The sequence below is a fragment of the Staurois parvus genome, unplaced genomic scaffold, assembly GCF_062004578.1.
Source record: "Staurois parvus isolate SC_StPar_1 unplaced genomic scaffold, SC_StPar_1.0 ptg000151l, whole genome shotgun sequence".
Classification (NCBI taxonomy): Eukaryota; Metazoa; Chordata; class Amphibia; order Anura; family Ranidae; genus Staurois; species Staurois parvus.
In genome coordinates this window covers 9,172,501-9,185,490 of record NW_028317947.1, presented here as the reverse complement: position 1 = coordinate 9,185,490, position 12,990 = coordinate 9,172,501, and the positions used below count along the sequence as shown (strand labels likewise).

General features: G+C 44.6%; 26 non-coding genes across 26 annotated transcripts; all 26 read right to left on the bottom strand.

Moving 5' to 3' along the window:
- Positions 1–368: 368 nt before the first annotated feature.
- Positions 369–441, bottom strand: TRNAT-UGU (transfer RNA threonine (anticodon UGU)). Its single transcript has one exon. It is a non-coding gene; the product is annotated as a tRNA-Thr (tRNA).
- Positions 442–540: 99 nt separating this feature from the next.
- On the bottom strand, positions 541–623 carry TRNAL-CAG (transfer RNA leucine (anticodon CAG)). Its single transcript has one exon. It is a non-coding gene; the product is annotated as a tRNA-Leu (tRNA).
- A 785-nt stretch (positions 624–1,408) lies between these two features.
- Positions 1,409–1,491, bottom strand: TRNAL-CAG (transfer RNA leucine (anticodon CAG)). The gene has a single exon. It is a non-coding gene; the product is annotated as a tRNA-Leu (tRNA).
- A 613-nt stretch (positions 1,492–2,104) lies between these two features.
- TRNAT-UGU (transfer RNA threonine (anticodon UGU)) lies at positions 2,105–2,177 on the bottom strand. The gene has a single exon. It is a non-coding gene; the product is annotated as a tRNA-Thr (tRNA).
- A 99-nt stretch (positions 2,178–2,276) lies between these two features.
- TRNAL-CAG (transfer RNA leucine (anticodon CAG)) lies at positions 2,277–2,359 on the bottom strand. The gene has a single exon. It is a non-coding gene; the product is annotated as a tRNA-Leu (tRNA).
- A 613-nt stretch (positions 2,360–2,972) lies between these two features.
- On the bottom strand, positions 2,973–3,045 carry TRNAT-UGU (transfer RNA threonine (anticodon UGU)). Its single transcript has one exon. It is a non-coding gene; the product is annotated as a tRNA-Thr (tRNA).
- A 99-nt stretch (positions 3,046–3,144) lies between these two features.
- TRNAL-CAG (transfer RNA leucine (anticodon CAG)) lies at positions 3,145–3,227 on the bottom strand. Its single transcript has one exon. It is a non-coding gene; the product is annotated as a tRNA-Leu (tRNA).
- Positions 3,228–3,840: 613 nt separating this feature from the next.
- On the bottom strand, positions 3,841–3,913 carry TRNAT-UGU (transfer RNA threonine (anticodon UGU)). The gene has a single exon. It is a non-coding gene; the product is annotated as a tRNA-Thr (tRNA).
- Positions 3,914–4,012: 99 nt separating this feature from the next.
- TRNAL-CAG (transfer RNA leucine (anticodon CAG)) lies at positions 4,013–4,095 on the bottom strand. The gene has a single exon. It is a non-coding gene; the product is annotated as a tRNA-Leu (tRNA).
- A 613-nt stretch (positions 4,096–4,708) lies between these two features.
- TRNAT-UGU (transfer RNA threonine (anticodon UGU)) lies at positions 4,709–4,781 on the bottom strand. Its single transcript has one exon. It is a non-coding gene; the product is annotated as a tRNA-Thr (tRNA).
- A 99-nt stretch (positions 4,782–4,880) lies between these two features.
- On the bottom strand, positions 4,881–4,963 carry TRNAL-CAG (transfer RNA leucine (anticodon CAG)). The gene has a single exon. It is a non-coding gene; the product is annotated as a tRNA-Leu (tRNA).
- Positions 4,964–5,642: 679 nt separating this feature from the next.
- TRNAT-UGU (transfer RNA threonine (anticodon UGU)) lies at positions 5,643–5,715 on the bottom strand. Its single transcript has one exon. It is a non-coding gene; the product is annotated as a tRNA-Thr (tRNA).
- Positions 5,716–5,814: 99 nt separating this feature from the next.
- Positions 5,815–5,897, bottom strand: TRNAL-CAG (transfer RNA leucine (anticodon CAG)). Its single transcript has one exon. It is a non-coding gene; the product is annotated as a tRNA-Leu (tRNA).
- A 612-nt stretch (positions 5,898–6,509) lies between these two features.
- Positions 6,510–6,582, bottom strand: TRNAT-UGU (transfer RNA threonine (anticodon UGU)). The gene has a single exon. It is a non-coding gene; the product is annotated as a tRNA-Thr (tRNA).
- Positions 6,583–6,681: 99 nt separating this feature from the next.
- On the bottom strand, positions 6,682–6,764 carry TRNAL-AAG (transfer RNA leucine (anticodon AAG)). The gene has a single exon. It is a non-coding gene; the product is annotated as a tRNA-Leu (tRNA).
- A 613-nt stretch (positions 6,765–7,377) lies between these two features.
- TRNAT-UGU (transfer RNA threonine (anticodon UGU)) lies at positions 7,378–7,450 on the bottom strand. The gene has a single exon. It is a non-coding gene; the product is annotated as a tRNA-Thr (tRNA).
- A 794-nt stretch (positions 7,451–8,244) lies between these two features.
- Positions 8,245–8,317, bottom strand: TRNAT-UGU (transfer RNA threonine (anticodon UGU)). Its single transcript has one exon. It is a non-coding gene; the product is annotated as a tRNA-Thr (tRNA).
- Positions 8,318–8,416: 99 nt separating this feature from the next.
- Positions 8,417–8,499, bottom strand: TRNAL-CAG (transfer RNA leucine (anticodon CAG)). The gene has a single exon. It is a non-coding gene; the product is annotated as a tRNA-Leu (tRNA).
- Positions 8,500–9,112: 613 nt separating this feature from the next.
- On the bottom strand, positions 9,113–9,185 carry TRNAT-UGU (transfer RNA threonine (anticodon UGU)). The gene has a single exon. It is a non-coding gene; the product is annotated as a tRNA-Thr (tRNA).
- A 99-nt stretch (positions 9,186–9,284) lies between these two features.
- TRNAL-CAG (transfer RNA leucine (anticodon CAG)) lies at positions 9,285–9,367 on the bottom strand. Its single transcript has one exon. It is a non-coding gene; the product is annotated as a tRNA-Leu (tRNA).
- Positions 9,368–10,046: 679 nt separating this feature from the next.
- TRNAT-UGU (transfer RNA threonine (anticodon UGU)) lies at positions 10,047–10,119 on the bottom strand. Its single transcript has one exon. It is a non-coding gene; the product is annotated as a tRNA-Thr (tRNA).
- A 99-nt stretch (positions 10,120–10,218) lies between these two features.
- On the bottom strand, positions 10,219–10,301 carry TRNAL-CAG (transfer RNA leucine (anticodon CAG)). The gene has a single exon. It is a non-coding gene; the product is annotated as a tRNA-Leu (tRNA).
- A 612-nt stretch (positions 10,302–10,913) lies between these two features.
- On the bottom strand, positions 10,914–10,986 carry TRNAT-UGU (transfer RNA threonine (anticodon UGU)). The gene has a single exon. It is a non-coding gene; the product is annotated as a tRNA-Thr (tRNA).
- A 99-nt stretch (positions 10,987–11,085) lies between these two features.
- On the bottom strand, positions 11,086–11,168 carry TRNAL-CAG (transfer RNA leucine (anticodon CAG)). The gene has a single exon. It is a non-coding gene; the product is annotated as a tRNA-Leu (tRNA).
- A 612-nt stretch (positions 11,169–11,780) lies between these two features.
- Positions 11,781–11,853, bottom strand: TRNAT-UGU (transfer RNA threonine (anticodon UGU)). Its single transcript has one exon. It is a non-coding gene; the product is annotated as a tRNA-Thr (tRNA).
- Positions 11,854–11,952: 99 nt separating this feature from the next.
- Positions 11,953–12,035, bottom strand: TRNAL-CAG (transfer RNA leucine (anticodon CAG)). Its single transcript has one exon. It is a non-coding gene; the product is annotated as a tRNA-Leu (tRNA).
- Positions 12,036–12,990: the final 955 nt, after the last annotated feature.

Genomic DNA, 12,990 nt, shown 5'->3' with positions numbered 1-12,990 from the left:
CACATGTTAAAAGTGCAAAAGTAGTATCCTAATACAAGGACACGCAGATAGCCAGCGTCTTGCAGTTAGCAAGATATCTCTCTTTGCTTGAATTGCACTTTTCTTTCCATGCGGATAGCGAGCGTCTTGCAGATAGCAAGATATCTGTTTGCTTGAATTGCACTCTTCTTTCCATGCAGAATTAGAGAGCGAGTCTTTGTAGCAGATGTTATCTCTTTCAAGATGTGGGGAAATTCAAGTTGTCCTAACCTTTAGATTTCATAATCTCGAGGCCTTCATATAGTCATAACCTAACCGTTACCTTGGGCCTTTTGGGGAAAAATCTAATTATGTCAATTTGCGAGCTACGGTTCCCGAAAACGGCAGAAAGGCCCCAGCGAGATTTGAACTCGCAACCCCTGGTTTACAAGGCCAGTGCTCTAACCCCTGAGCTATGGAGCCCTGTTTTTCTAATTTTGGACAGCATTTTTTTTGCACTAAAGCTAGAGCGCTAAAGGAGCAAGAGAACCTAAAGAGCAAGCTGTGAAAAGCTGAAACTGCTGTCAGAAGTGGGATTCGAACCCAAGCCTCCAGTGGAGACTGCGACCTGAACGCAGCGCCTTAGACCGCTCGGCCATCCTGACCTGTTGAGGAGTGCTTCAGCAAGATCCCGTGATGCTCATATGTAGTCTAATGTGCTGCTATCTCTGCGGAGGCCTACGTGTCAACGTTTTGGCTTCATGTCGCTCTTCCGCCTGGAGCTCAAGGAACAAAAGTAATCTGTTGAACGTCACATGATGGAGAAAATGCTCTACAACAAGCCTCACCCTTTTCACCTTTTTCTTGCTACCTTCCTCATGTACAAAGCATTGGAAGAAAAATACAAAGACACATGTTAAAAGTGCAAAAGTAGTATCCTAATACAAGGACACGCAGATAGCCAGCGTCTTGCAGTTAGCAAGATATCTCTCTTTGCTTGAATTGCACTTTTCTTTCCATGCGGATAGCGAGCGTCTTGCAGTTAGCAAGATATCTGTTTGCTTGAATTGCACTCTTCTTTCCATGCAGAATTAGAGAGCGAGTCTTTGTAGCAGATGTTATCTCTTTCAAGATGTGGGGAAATTCAAGTTGTCCTAACCTTTGGATTTCATCATCTCGAGGCCTTCATATAGTCATAACCTAACCGTTACCTTGGGCCTTTTGGGGAAAAATCTAATTATGTCAATTTGCGAGCTACGGTTCCTGAAAACGGAAGAAAGGCCCCAGCGAGATTTGAACTCGCGACCCCTGTTTTACAAGACCAGTGCTCTAACCCCTGAGTTATGGAGCCCTGTTTTTCTAATTTTGGACAGCATTTTTTTTGCAGTAGAGCTAGAGCGCTAAAGGAGCAAGAGAACCTAAAGAACAAGCTGTGAAAAGCTGAAACTGCTGTCAGAAGTGGGATTCGAACCCACGCCTCCAGTGGAGACTGCGACCTGAACGCAGCGCCTTAGACCGCTCGGCCATCCTGACCTGTTGATGAGTGCTTCAGCAAGATCCCGTGACGCTCATATGTTGTCTAATGTGCTGCTATCTCTGCGGAGGCCTACGTGTCAACGTTTTGGCTTCATGTCGCTCTTCCGCCTGGAGCTCAAGGAACAAAAGAAATCTGTTGAACGTCACATGATGGAGAAAATGCTCTACAACAAGCCTCACCCTTTTCACCTTTTTCTTGCTACCTTCCTCATGTACAAAGCATTGGAAGAAAAATACAAAGACACATGTTAAAAGTGCAAAAGTAGTATCTTAATACAAGGATACGCAGATATCCAGCGTCTTGCATTTAGCAAGATATCTCTCTTTGCTTGAATTGCACTTTTCTTTCCATGCGGATAGCGAGCGTCTTGCAGTTAGCAAGATATCTGTTTGCTTGAATTGCACTCTTCTTTCCATGCAGAATTAGAGAGCGAGTCTTTGTAGCAGATGTTATCTCTTTCAAGATGTGGGGAAATTCAAGTTGTCCTAACCTTTAGATTTCATCATCTCGAGGCCTTCATATTGTCATAACCTAACCGTTACCTTGGGCCTTTTGGGGAAAAATCTAATTATGCCAATTTGCGAGCTACGGTTCCCGAAAATGGCAGAAAGGCCCCAGCGAGATTTGAACTCGCGACCTCTGGTTTACAAGAGCAGTGCTCTAACCCCTGAGCTATGGAGCCCTATTTTTCTAATGTTGGACAGCATTTTTTTTGCACTAGAGCTAGAGCGCTAAAGGAGCAAGAGAATCTAAAGAGCAAGCTGTGAAAAGCTGAAACTGCTGTCAGAAGTGGGATTCGAACCCACGACTCCAGTGGAGACTGCGACCTGAACGCAGCGCCTTAGACCGCTCGGCCATCCTGACCTATTGAGGAGTGCATTAGCAAGATCCCGTGATGCTCATATGTAGTCTAATGTGCTGCTATCTCTGCGGAGGCCTACGTCTCAACGTTTAGGCTTCATATCACTCTTCCGCCTGGAGCTCAAGGAACAAAAGAAATCTGTTGAACGTCACATGATGGAGAAAATGCTCTACAACAAGCCTCACCCTTTTCACCTTTTTCTTGCTACCTTCCTCATGTACAAAGCATTGGAAGAAAAATACAAAGACACATGTTAAAAGTGCAAAAGTAGTATCTTAATACAAGGATACGCAGATATCCAGCGTCTTGCAGTTAGCAAGATATCTCTCTTTGCTTGAATTGCACTTTTCTTTCCATGCGGATAGCGAGCGTCTTGCAGTTAGCAAGATATCTGTTTGCTTGAATTGCACTCTTCTTTCCATGCAGAATTAGAGAGCGAGTCTTTGTAGCAGATGTTATCTCTTTCAAGATGTGGGGAAATTCAAGTTGTCCTAACCTTTAGATTTCATAATCTCGAGGCCTTCATATAGTCATAACCTAACCGTTACCTTGGGCCTTTTGGGGAAAAATCTAATTATGTCAATTTGCGAGCTACGGTTCCCGAAAATGGCAGAAAGGCCCCAGCGAGATTTGAACTCGCGATCCCTGGTTTACAAGACCAGTGCTCTAACCCCTGAGCTATGGAGCCCTATTTTTCTGATGAGGGACAGCATTTTTTTTGCACTAGAGCTAGAGCGCTAAAGGAGCAAGAGAACCTAAAGAGCAAGCTGTGAAAAGCTGAAACTGCTGTCAGAAGTGGGATTCGAACCCACGCCTCCAGTGGAGACTGCGACCTGAACGCAGCGCCTTAGACCGCTCGGCCATCCTGACCTGTTGAGGAGTGCTTTAGCAAGATCCCGTGATGCTCATATGTAGTCTAATGTGCTGCTATCTCTGCGGAGGCCTACGTGTCAACGTTTAGGCTTCATGTCACTCTTCCGCCTGGAGCTCAAGGAACAAAAGAAATCTGTTGAACGTCACATGATGGAGAAAATGCTCTACAACAAGCCTCACCCTTTTCACCTTTTTCTTGCTACCTTCCTCATGTACAAAGCATTGGAAGAAAAATACAAAGACACATGTTAAAAGTGCAAAAGTAGTATCTTAATACAAGGATACCCAGATATCCAGCGTCTTGCAGTTAGCAAGATATCTCTCTTTGCTTGAATTGCACTTTTCTTTCCATGCGGATAGCGAGCGTCTTGCAGTTAGCAAGATATCTGTTTGCTTGATTTGCGCTCTTCTTTCCATGCAGAATTAGAGAGCGAGTCTTTGTAGCAGATGTTATCTCTTTCAAGATGTGGGGAAATTCAAGTTGTCCTAACCTTTAGATTTCATAATCTCGAGGCCTTCATATAGTCATAACCTAACCGTTACCTTGGGCCTTTTGGGGAAAAATCTAATTATGTCAATTTGCGAGCTACGGTTCCTGAAACCGGCAGAAAGGCCCCAGCGAGATTTGAACTCGCGACTCCTGGTTTACAAGACCAGTGCTCTAACCCCTGAGCTATGGAGCCCTGCTTTTCAAATTTTGGACAGCATTTTTTTTGCACTAGAGCTAGAGCGCTAAAGGAGCAAGAGAACCTAAAGAGCAAGCTGTGAAAAGCTGAAACTGCTGTCAGAATTGGGATTCGAACCCACGCCTCCAGTGGAGATTGCGACCTGAACGCAGCGCCTTAGACCGCTCAGCCATCCTGACCTGTTGAGGAGTGCTTCAGCAAGATCCCTTGACGCTCATATGTAGTCTAATGTGCTGCTATCTCTGCAGAGGCCTAAGTCTCAACGTTTTGGCTTCATGTCGCTCTTCCGCCTGGAGCTCAAGGAACAAAAGTAATCTGTTGAACGTCACATGATGGAGAAAATGCTCTATAACAAGCCTCACCCTTTTCACCTTTTTCTTGCTACCTTCCTCATGTACAAAGCATTGGAAGAAAAATACAAAGACACATGTTAAAAGTGCAAAAGTAGTATCCTAATACAAGGACACGCAGATAGCCAGCGTCTTGCAGTTAGCAAGATATCTCTCTTTGCTTGAATTGCACTTTTCTTTCCATGCGGATAGCGAGCGTCTTGCAGATAGCAAGATATCTGTTTGCTTGAATTGCACTCTTCTTTCCATGCAGAATTAGAGAGCGAGTCTTTGTAGCAGATGTTATCTCTTTCAAGATGTGGGGAAATTCAAGTTGTCCTAACCTTTAGATTTCATAATCTCGAGGCCTTCATATAGTCATAACCTAACCGTTACCTTGGGCCTTTTGGGGAAAAATCTAATTATGCCAATTTGCGAGCTACGGTTCCCGAAAACGGCAGAAAGGCCCCAGCGAGATTTGAACTCGCGACCCCTGGTTTACAAGACCAGTGCTCTAACCCCTGAGCTATGGAGCCCTGTTTTTCTAATTTTGGACAGCATTTTTTTTGCACTAGAGCTAGAGCGCTAAAGGAGCAAGAGAACCTAAAGAGCAAGCTGTGAAAAGCTGAAACTGCTGTCAGTAGTGGGATTCGAACCCACGCCTCCAGTGGAGACTGCAACCTGAACGCAGCGCCTTAGACCGCTCGGTCATCCTGACCTGTTGAGGAGTGCTTCAGCAAGATCCCGTGAGGCTCATATGTAGTCTAATGTGCTGCTATCTCTGCGGAGGCCTACGTGTGAACGTTTTGGCTTCATGTCGCTCTTCCGCCTGGAGCTCAAGGAACAAAAGTAATCTGTTGAACGTCACATGATGGAGAAAATGCTCTACAACAAGCCTCACCCTTTTCACCTTTTTCTTGCTACCTTCCTCATGTACAAAGCATTGGAAGAAAAATACAAAAACACATGTTAAAAGTGCAAAAGTAGTATCTTAATACAATGATACGCAGATATCCAGCGTCTTGCAGTTAGCAAGATATCTCTCTTTGCTTGAATTGCACTTTTCTTTCCATGCGGATAGCGAGCGTCTTGCAGTTAGCAAGATATCTCTCTTTGCTTGAATTGCACTTTTCTTTCCATGCGGATAGCGAGCGTCTTGCAGTTAGCAAGATATCTGTTTGCTTGAATTGCACTCTTCTTTCCATGCAGAATTAGAGAGCGAGTCTTTGTAGCAGATGTTATCTCTTTCAAGATGTGGGGAAATTCAAGTTGTCCTAACCATTAAATTTCATCATCTCGAGGCCTTCATATAGTCATAACCTTACGTTACTTTGGGCCTTTTGGGGAAAAATCTAATTATGCCAATTTGCGAGCTACGGTTCCCGAAAATGGCAGAAATGCCCCAGTGAGATTTGAACTCGCAACCTCTGGTTTACAAGACCAGTGCTCTAACCCCTGAGCTATGGAGCCCTATTTTTTTCATGTTGGATAGCATTTTTTTTGCACTAGAGCTAGAGCGCTAAAGGAGCAAGAGAACCTAAAGAGCAAGCTGTGAAAAGCTGAAACTGCTTTCAGAAGTGGGATTCGAACCCACGCCTCCAGTGGAGACTGCGACCTGAACGCAGCGCCTTAGACTGCTCGGCCATCCTGACCTGTTGAGGAGCTCTTTAGCAAGATCCCGTGATGCTCATATGTAGTCTAATGTGCTGCTATCTCTGCGGAGGCCTACGTCTCAACGTTTTGGCTTCATGTCGCTCTTCCGCCTGGAGCTCAAGGAACAAAAGAAATCTGTTGAACGTCACATGATGGAGAAAATGCTCTACAACAAGCCTCACCCTTTTCACCTTTTTCTTGCTACCTTCCTCATGTACAAAGCATTGGAAGAAAAATACAAAGACACATGTTAAAAGTGCAAAAGTAGTATCTTAATACAAGGATACGCAGATAGCCAGCGTCTTGCAGTTAGCAAGATATCTCTCTTTGCTTGAATTGCAATTTTCTTTCCATGCGGATAGCGAGCGTCTTGCAGTTAGCAATATATCTGTTTGCTTGAATTGCACTTTTCTTTCCATGCAGAATTAGAGAGCAAGTCTTTGTAGCAGATGTTATCTCTTTCAAGATGTGGTGAAATTCAAGTTGTCCTAACCATTAAATTTCATTATCTCGAGGCCTTCATATAGTCATAACCTTACGTTACCTTGGGCCTTTTGGGGAAAAATCTAATTATGCCAATTTGCGAGCTACGGTTCCCGAAAATGGCAGAAAGGCCCCAGCGAGATTTGAACTCGCGACCTCTGGTTTACAAGACCAGTGCTCTAACCCCTGAGCTATGGAGCCCTATTTTTCTAATGTTGGACAGCATTTTTTTTGCACTAGAGCTAGAGCGCTAAAGGAGCAAGAGAACCTAAAGAGCAAGCTGTGAAAAGCTGAAACTGCTGTCAGAAGTGGGATTCGAACCCACGCCTCCAGTGGAGACTGCGACCTTAACGCAGCGCCTTAGACCGCTCGGCCATCCTGACCTGTTGAGGAGTGCTTTAGCAAGATCCCGTGATGCTCATATGTAGTCTAATGTGCTGCTATCTCTGCGGAGGCCTACGTGTCAACGTTTAGGCTTCATGTCACTCTTCCGCCTGGAGCTCAAGGAACAAAAGAAATCTGTTGAACGTCACATGATGGAGAAAATGCTCTACAACAAGCCTCACCCTTTTCACCTTTTTCTTGCTACCTTCCTCATGTACAAAGCATTGGAAGAAAAATACAAAGACACATGTTAAAAGTGCAAAAGTAGTATCTTAATACAAGGATACGCAGATATCCAGCGTCTTGCAGTTAGCAAGATATCTCTCTTTGCTTGAATTGCACTTTTCTTTCCATGCGGATAGCGAGCGTCTTGCAGTTAGCAAGATATCTGTTTGCTTGATTTGCACTCTTCTTTCCATGCAGAATTAGAGAGCGAGTCTTTGTAGCAGATGTTATCTCTTTCAAGATGTGGGGAAATTCAAGTTGTCCTAACCTTTAGATTTCATAATCTCGAGGCCTTCATATAGTCATAACCTAACCGTTACCTTGGGCCTTTTGGGGAAAAATCTAATTATGTCAATTTGCGAGCTACGGTTCCCGAAAACGGCAGAAAGGCCCCAGCGAGATTTGAACTCGCGACCCCTGGTTTACAAGACCAGTGCTCTAACCCCTGAGCTATGGAGCCCTGTTTTTCTAATGTTGGACAGCATTTTTTTTGCACTAGAGCTAGAGCGCTAAAGGAGCAAGAGAACCTAAAGAGCAAGCTGTGAAAAGCTGAAACTGCTTTCAGTTGTGGGATTTCAACCCACGCCTCCAGTGGAGACTGCAACCTGAACGCAGCGCCTTAGACTGCTCGGTCATCCTGACCTGTTGAGGAGTGCTTCAGCAAGATCCCGTGAGGCTCATATGTAGTCTAATGTGCTGCTATCTCTGCGGAGGCCTACGTGTCAACGTTTTGGCTTCATGTCGCTCTTCCGCCTGGAGCTCAAGGAACAAAAGTAATCTGTTGAACGTCACATGATGGAGAAAATGCTCTACAACAAGCCTCACCCTTTTCACCTTTTTCTTGCTACCTTCCTCATGTACAAAGCATTGGAAGAAAAATACAAAGACACATGTTAAAAGTGCAAAAGTAGTTTCCTAATACAAGGACACGCAGATAGCCAGCGTCTTGCAGTTAGCAAGATATCTCTCTTTGCTTGAATTGCACTTTTCTTTCCATGCGGATAGCGAGCGTCTTGCAGTTAGCAAGATATCTGTTTGCTTGAATTGCACTCTTCTTTCCATGCAGAATTAGAGAGCGAGTGTTTGTAGCAGATGTTATCTCTTTCAAGATGTGGTGAAATTCAAGTTGTCCTAACCATTAAATTTCATCATCTCGAGGCCTTCATATAGTCATAACCTTACGTTACCTTGGGCCTTTTGGGGGAAAATCTAATTATGCCAATTTGCGAGCTACGGTTCCCGAAAATGGCAGAAAGGCCCCAGCGAGATTTGAACTCGTGACCCCTGGTTTACAAGACCAGTGCTCTAACCCCTGAGCTATGGAGCCCTGTTTTTCTAATGTTGGACAGCATTTTTTTTGCACTAGAGCTAGAGCGCTAAAGGAGCAAGAGAACCTAAAGAGCAAGCTGTGAAAAGCTGAAACTGCAGTCAGAAGTGGGATTCGAACCCACGCCTCCAGTGGAGACTGCGACCTGAACGCAGCGTCTTAGACCGCTCGGCCATCCTGACCTGTTGAGGAGCGCTTTAGCAAGATCCTGTGATGCTCATATGTAGTCTAATGTGCTGCTATCTCTGCGGAGGAATACGTGTCAATGTTTAGGCTTCATGTCACTCTTCCGCCTGGAGCTCAAGGAACAAAAGAAATCTGTTGAACGTCACATGATGGAGAAAATGCTCTACAACAAGCCTCACCCTTTGCACCTTTTTCTTGCTACCTTTCTCATGTACAAAGCATTGGAAGAAAAATACAAAGACACATGTTAAAAGTGCAAAAGTAGTATCTTAATACAAGGACACGCAGATATCCAGCGTCTTGCAGTTAGCAAGATATCTCTCTTTGCTTGAATTGCACTTTTCTTTCCATGCGGATAGCGAGCGTCTTGCAGTTAGCAACATATCTGTTTGCTTGAATTGCACTCTTCTTTCCATGCAGAATTAGAGAGCGAGTCTTTGTAGCAGATGTTATCTCTTTCAAGATGTGGGGAAATTCAACTTGTCCTAACCTTTAGATTTCATAATCTCGAGGCCTTCATATAGTCATAACCTAACCATTACCTTGGGCCTTTTGGGGAAAAATCTAATTATGCCAATTTGCGAGCTACGGTTCCTGAAAACGGCAGAAAGGCCCCAGCGAGATTTGAACTCGCGACCCCTGGTTTACAAGACCAGTGCTCTAACCCCTGAGCTATGGAGCCCTGTTTTTCTAATTTTGGACAGCATTTTTTTTGCACTAGAGCTACAGCGCTAAAGGAGCAAGAGAACCTAAAGAGCAAGCTGTGAAAAGCTGAAACTGCTGTCAGTAGTGGGATTCGAACCCACGCCTCCAGTGGAGACTGCGACCTGAACGCAGCGCCTTAGACCGCTCGGTCATCCTGACCTGTCGAGGAGTGCTTCAGCAAGATCCCGTGAGGCTCATATGTAGTCTAATGTGCTGCTATCTCTGCGGAGGCCTACGTGTCAAAGTTTTGGCTTCATGTCGCTCTTCCGCCTGGAGCTCAAGGAACAAAAGTAATCTGTTGAACGTCACATGATGGAGAAAATGCTCTACAACAAGCCTCACCCTTTTCACCTTTTTCTTGCTACCTTCCTCATGTACAAAGCATTGGAAGAAAAATACAAAGACACATGTTAAAAGTGCAAAAGTAGTATCTTAATACAATGATACGCAGATATCCAGCGTCTTGCAGTTAGCAAGATATCTCTCTTTGCTTGAATTGCACTTTTCTTTCCATGCGGATAGCGAGCGTCTTGCAGTTAGCAAGATATCTCTCTTTGCTTGAATTGCACTTTTCTTTCCATGCGGATAGCGAGCGTCTTGCAGTTAGCAAGATATCTGTTTGCTTGAATTGCACTCTTCTTTCCATGCAGAATTAGAGAGCGAGTGTTTGTAGCAGATGTTATCTCTTTCAAGATGTGGTGAAATTCAAGTTGTCCTAACCATTAAATTTCATCATCTCGAGGCCTTCATATAGTCATAACCTTACGTTACCTTGGGCCTTTTGGGGAAAAATCTAATTATGCCAATTTGCGAGCTACGGTTCCCGAAAATGGCAGAAAGGCCCCAGCGAGATTTGAACTCGCGACCTCTGGTTTACAAGACCAGTGCTCTAACCCCTGAGCTATGGAGCCCTATTTTTCTAATGTTGGACAGCATTTTTTTTGCACTAGAGCTAGAGCGCTAAAGGAGCAAGAGAACCTAAAGAGTAAGCTGTGAAAAGCTGAAACTGCTGTCAGAAGTGGGATTCGAACCCACGCCTCCAGTGGAGACTGCGACCTGAACGCAGCGCCTTAGACCGCTCGGCCATCCTGACCTGTTGAGGAGTGCTTTAGCAAGATCCCGTGATGCTCATATGTAGTCTAATGTGCTGCTATCTCTGCGGAGGCCTACGTCTCAACGTTTTGGCTTCATGTCGCTCTTCCGCCTGGAGCTCAAGGAACAAAAGAAATCTGTTGAACGTCATATGATGGAGAAAATGCTCTACAACAAGCCTCACCCTTTTCACCTTTTTCTTGCTACCTTCCTCATGTACAAAGCATTGGAAGAAAAATACAAAGACACATGTTAAAAGTGCAAAAGTAGTATCTTAATACAAGGATACGCAGATAGCCAGCGTCTTGCAGTTAGCAAGATATCTCTCTTTGCTTGAATTGCACTTTTCTTTCCATGCGGATAGCGAGCGTCTTGCAGTTAGCAATATATCTGTTTGCTTGAATTGCACTTTTCTTTCCATGCAGAATTAGAGAGCAAGTCTTTGTAGCAGATGTTATCTCTTTCAAGATGTGGTGAAATTCAAGTTGTCCTAACCATTAAATTTCATTATCTCGAGGCCTTCATATAGTCATAACCTTACGTTACCTTGGGCCTTTTGGGGAAAAATCTAATTATGCCAATTTGCGAGCTACGGTTCCCGAAAATGGCAGAAAGGCCCCCGTGAGATTTGAACTCGCGACCTCTGGTTTACAAGACCAGTGCTCTAACCCCTGAGCTATGGAGCCCTATTTTTCTAATGTTGGACAGCATTTTTTTTGCACTAGAGCTAGAGCGCTAAAGGAGCAAGAGAACCTAAAGAGCAAGCTGTGAAAAGCTGAAACTGCTGTCAGAAGTGGGATTCGAACCCACGCCTCCAGTGGAGACTGCGACCTGAACGCAGCGCCTTAGACCGCTCGGCCATCCTGACCTGTTGAGGAGTGCTTTAGCAAGATCCCGTGATGCTCATATGTAGTCTAATGTGCTGCTATCTCTGCGGAGGCCTACGTGTCAACGTTTTGGCTTCATGTCGCTCTTCCGCCTGGAGCTCAAGGAACAAAAGTAATCTGTTGAACGTCACATGATGGAGAAAATGCTCTACAACAAGCCTCACCCTTTTCACCTTTTTCTTGCTACCTTCCTCATGTACAAAGCATTGGAAGAAAAATACAAAGACACATGTTAAAAGTGCAAAAGTAGTATCCTAATACAAGGATACGCAGATAGCCAGCGTCTTGCAGTTAGCAAGATATCTCTCTTTGCTTGAATTGCACTTTTCTTTCCATGCGGATAGCGAGCGTCTTGCAGTTAGCAAGATATCTGTTTGCTTGAATTGCACTCTTCTTTCCATGCAGAATTAGAGAGCGAGTCTTTGTAGCAGATGTTATCTCTTTCAAGATGTGGGGAAATTCAAGTTGTCCTAACCATTAAATTTCATCATCTCGAGGCCTTCATATCATCATAACCTTACGTTACCTTGGGCCTTTTGGGGGAAAATCTAATTATGTCAATTTGCGAGCTACGGTTCCCGAAAATGGCAGAAAGGCCCCAGCGAGATTTGAACTCGCGACTTCTGGTCTACAAGACCAATGCTCTAACCCCTGAGCTATGGAGCCCTATTTTTCTATTGTTGGACAGCATTTTTTTTGCACTAGAGCTAGAGCGCTAAAGGAGCAAGAGAACCTAAAGAGCAAGCTGTGAAAAGCTGAAACTGCTGTCAGAAGTGGGATTCGAACCCACGCCTCCAGTGGAGACTGCGACCTGAACGCAGCGCCTTAGACCGCTCGGCCATCCTGATCTGTTAAGGAATTATTTAGCAAGATCCCATGATGATCATATGTAGTCTAATGTGCTGCTATCTCTGCGGAGGCCTACGTGTCAACGTTTAGGCTTCATGTCACTCTTCCGCCTGGAGCTCAAGGAACAAAAGAAATCTGTTGAACGTCACATGATGGAGAAAATGCTCTACAACAAGCCTCACCCTTTTCACCTTTTTCTTGCTACCTTCCTCATGTACAAAGCATTGGAAGAAAAATACAAAGACACATGTTAAAAATGCAAAAGTAGTATCTTAATACAAGGACACGCAGATATCCAGCGTCTTGCAGTTAGCAAGATATCTCTCTTTGCTTGAATTGCACTTTTCTTTCCATGCGGATAGCGAGCGTCTTGCAGTTAGCAAGATATCTGTTTGCTTGAATTGCACTCTTCTTTCCATGCAGAATTAGAGAGCGAGTCTTTGTAGCAGATGTTATCTCTTTCAAGATGTGGGGAAATTCAAGTTGTGCTAACCTTTAGATTTCATAATCTCGAGGCCTTCATATAGTCATAACCTAACCGTTACCTTGGGCCTTTTGGGGAAAAATCTAATTATGCCAATTTGCGAGCTACGGTTCCCGAAAATGGTAGAAAGGCCCCAGTGAGATTTGAACTCGCGACCCCTGGTTGACAAGACCAATGCTCTAACCCCTGGTTGACAAGACCAGTGCTCTAACCCCTGGTTGACAAGACCAGTGCTCTAACCCCTGAGCTATGGAGCGCTGTTTTTTTAATTTTGGACAGCATTTTTTTTGCACTAGAGCGCTAAAGGAGCAAGAGAACCTAAAGAGCAAGCTGTGAAAAGCTGAAACTGCTGTCAGTAGTAGGATTCGAACCCCCGCCTCCAGTGGAGACTGCGACCTGAACGCAGCGCCTTAGACCGCTAGGTCATCCTGACCTGTTGAGGAATGCTTCAGCAAGATCCCGTGAGGCTC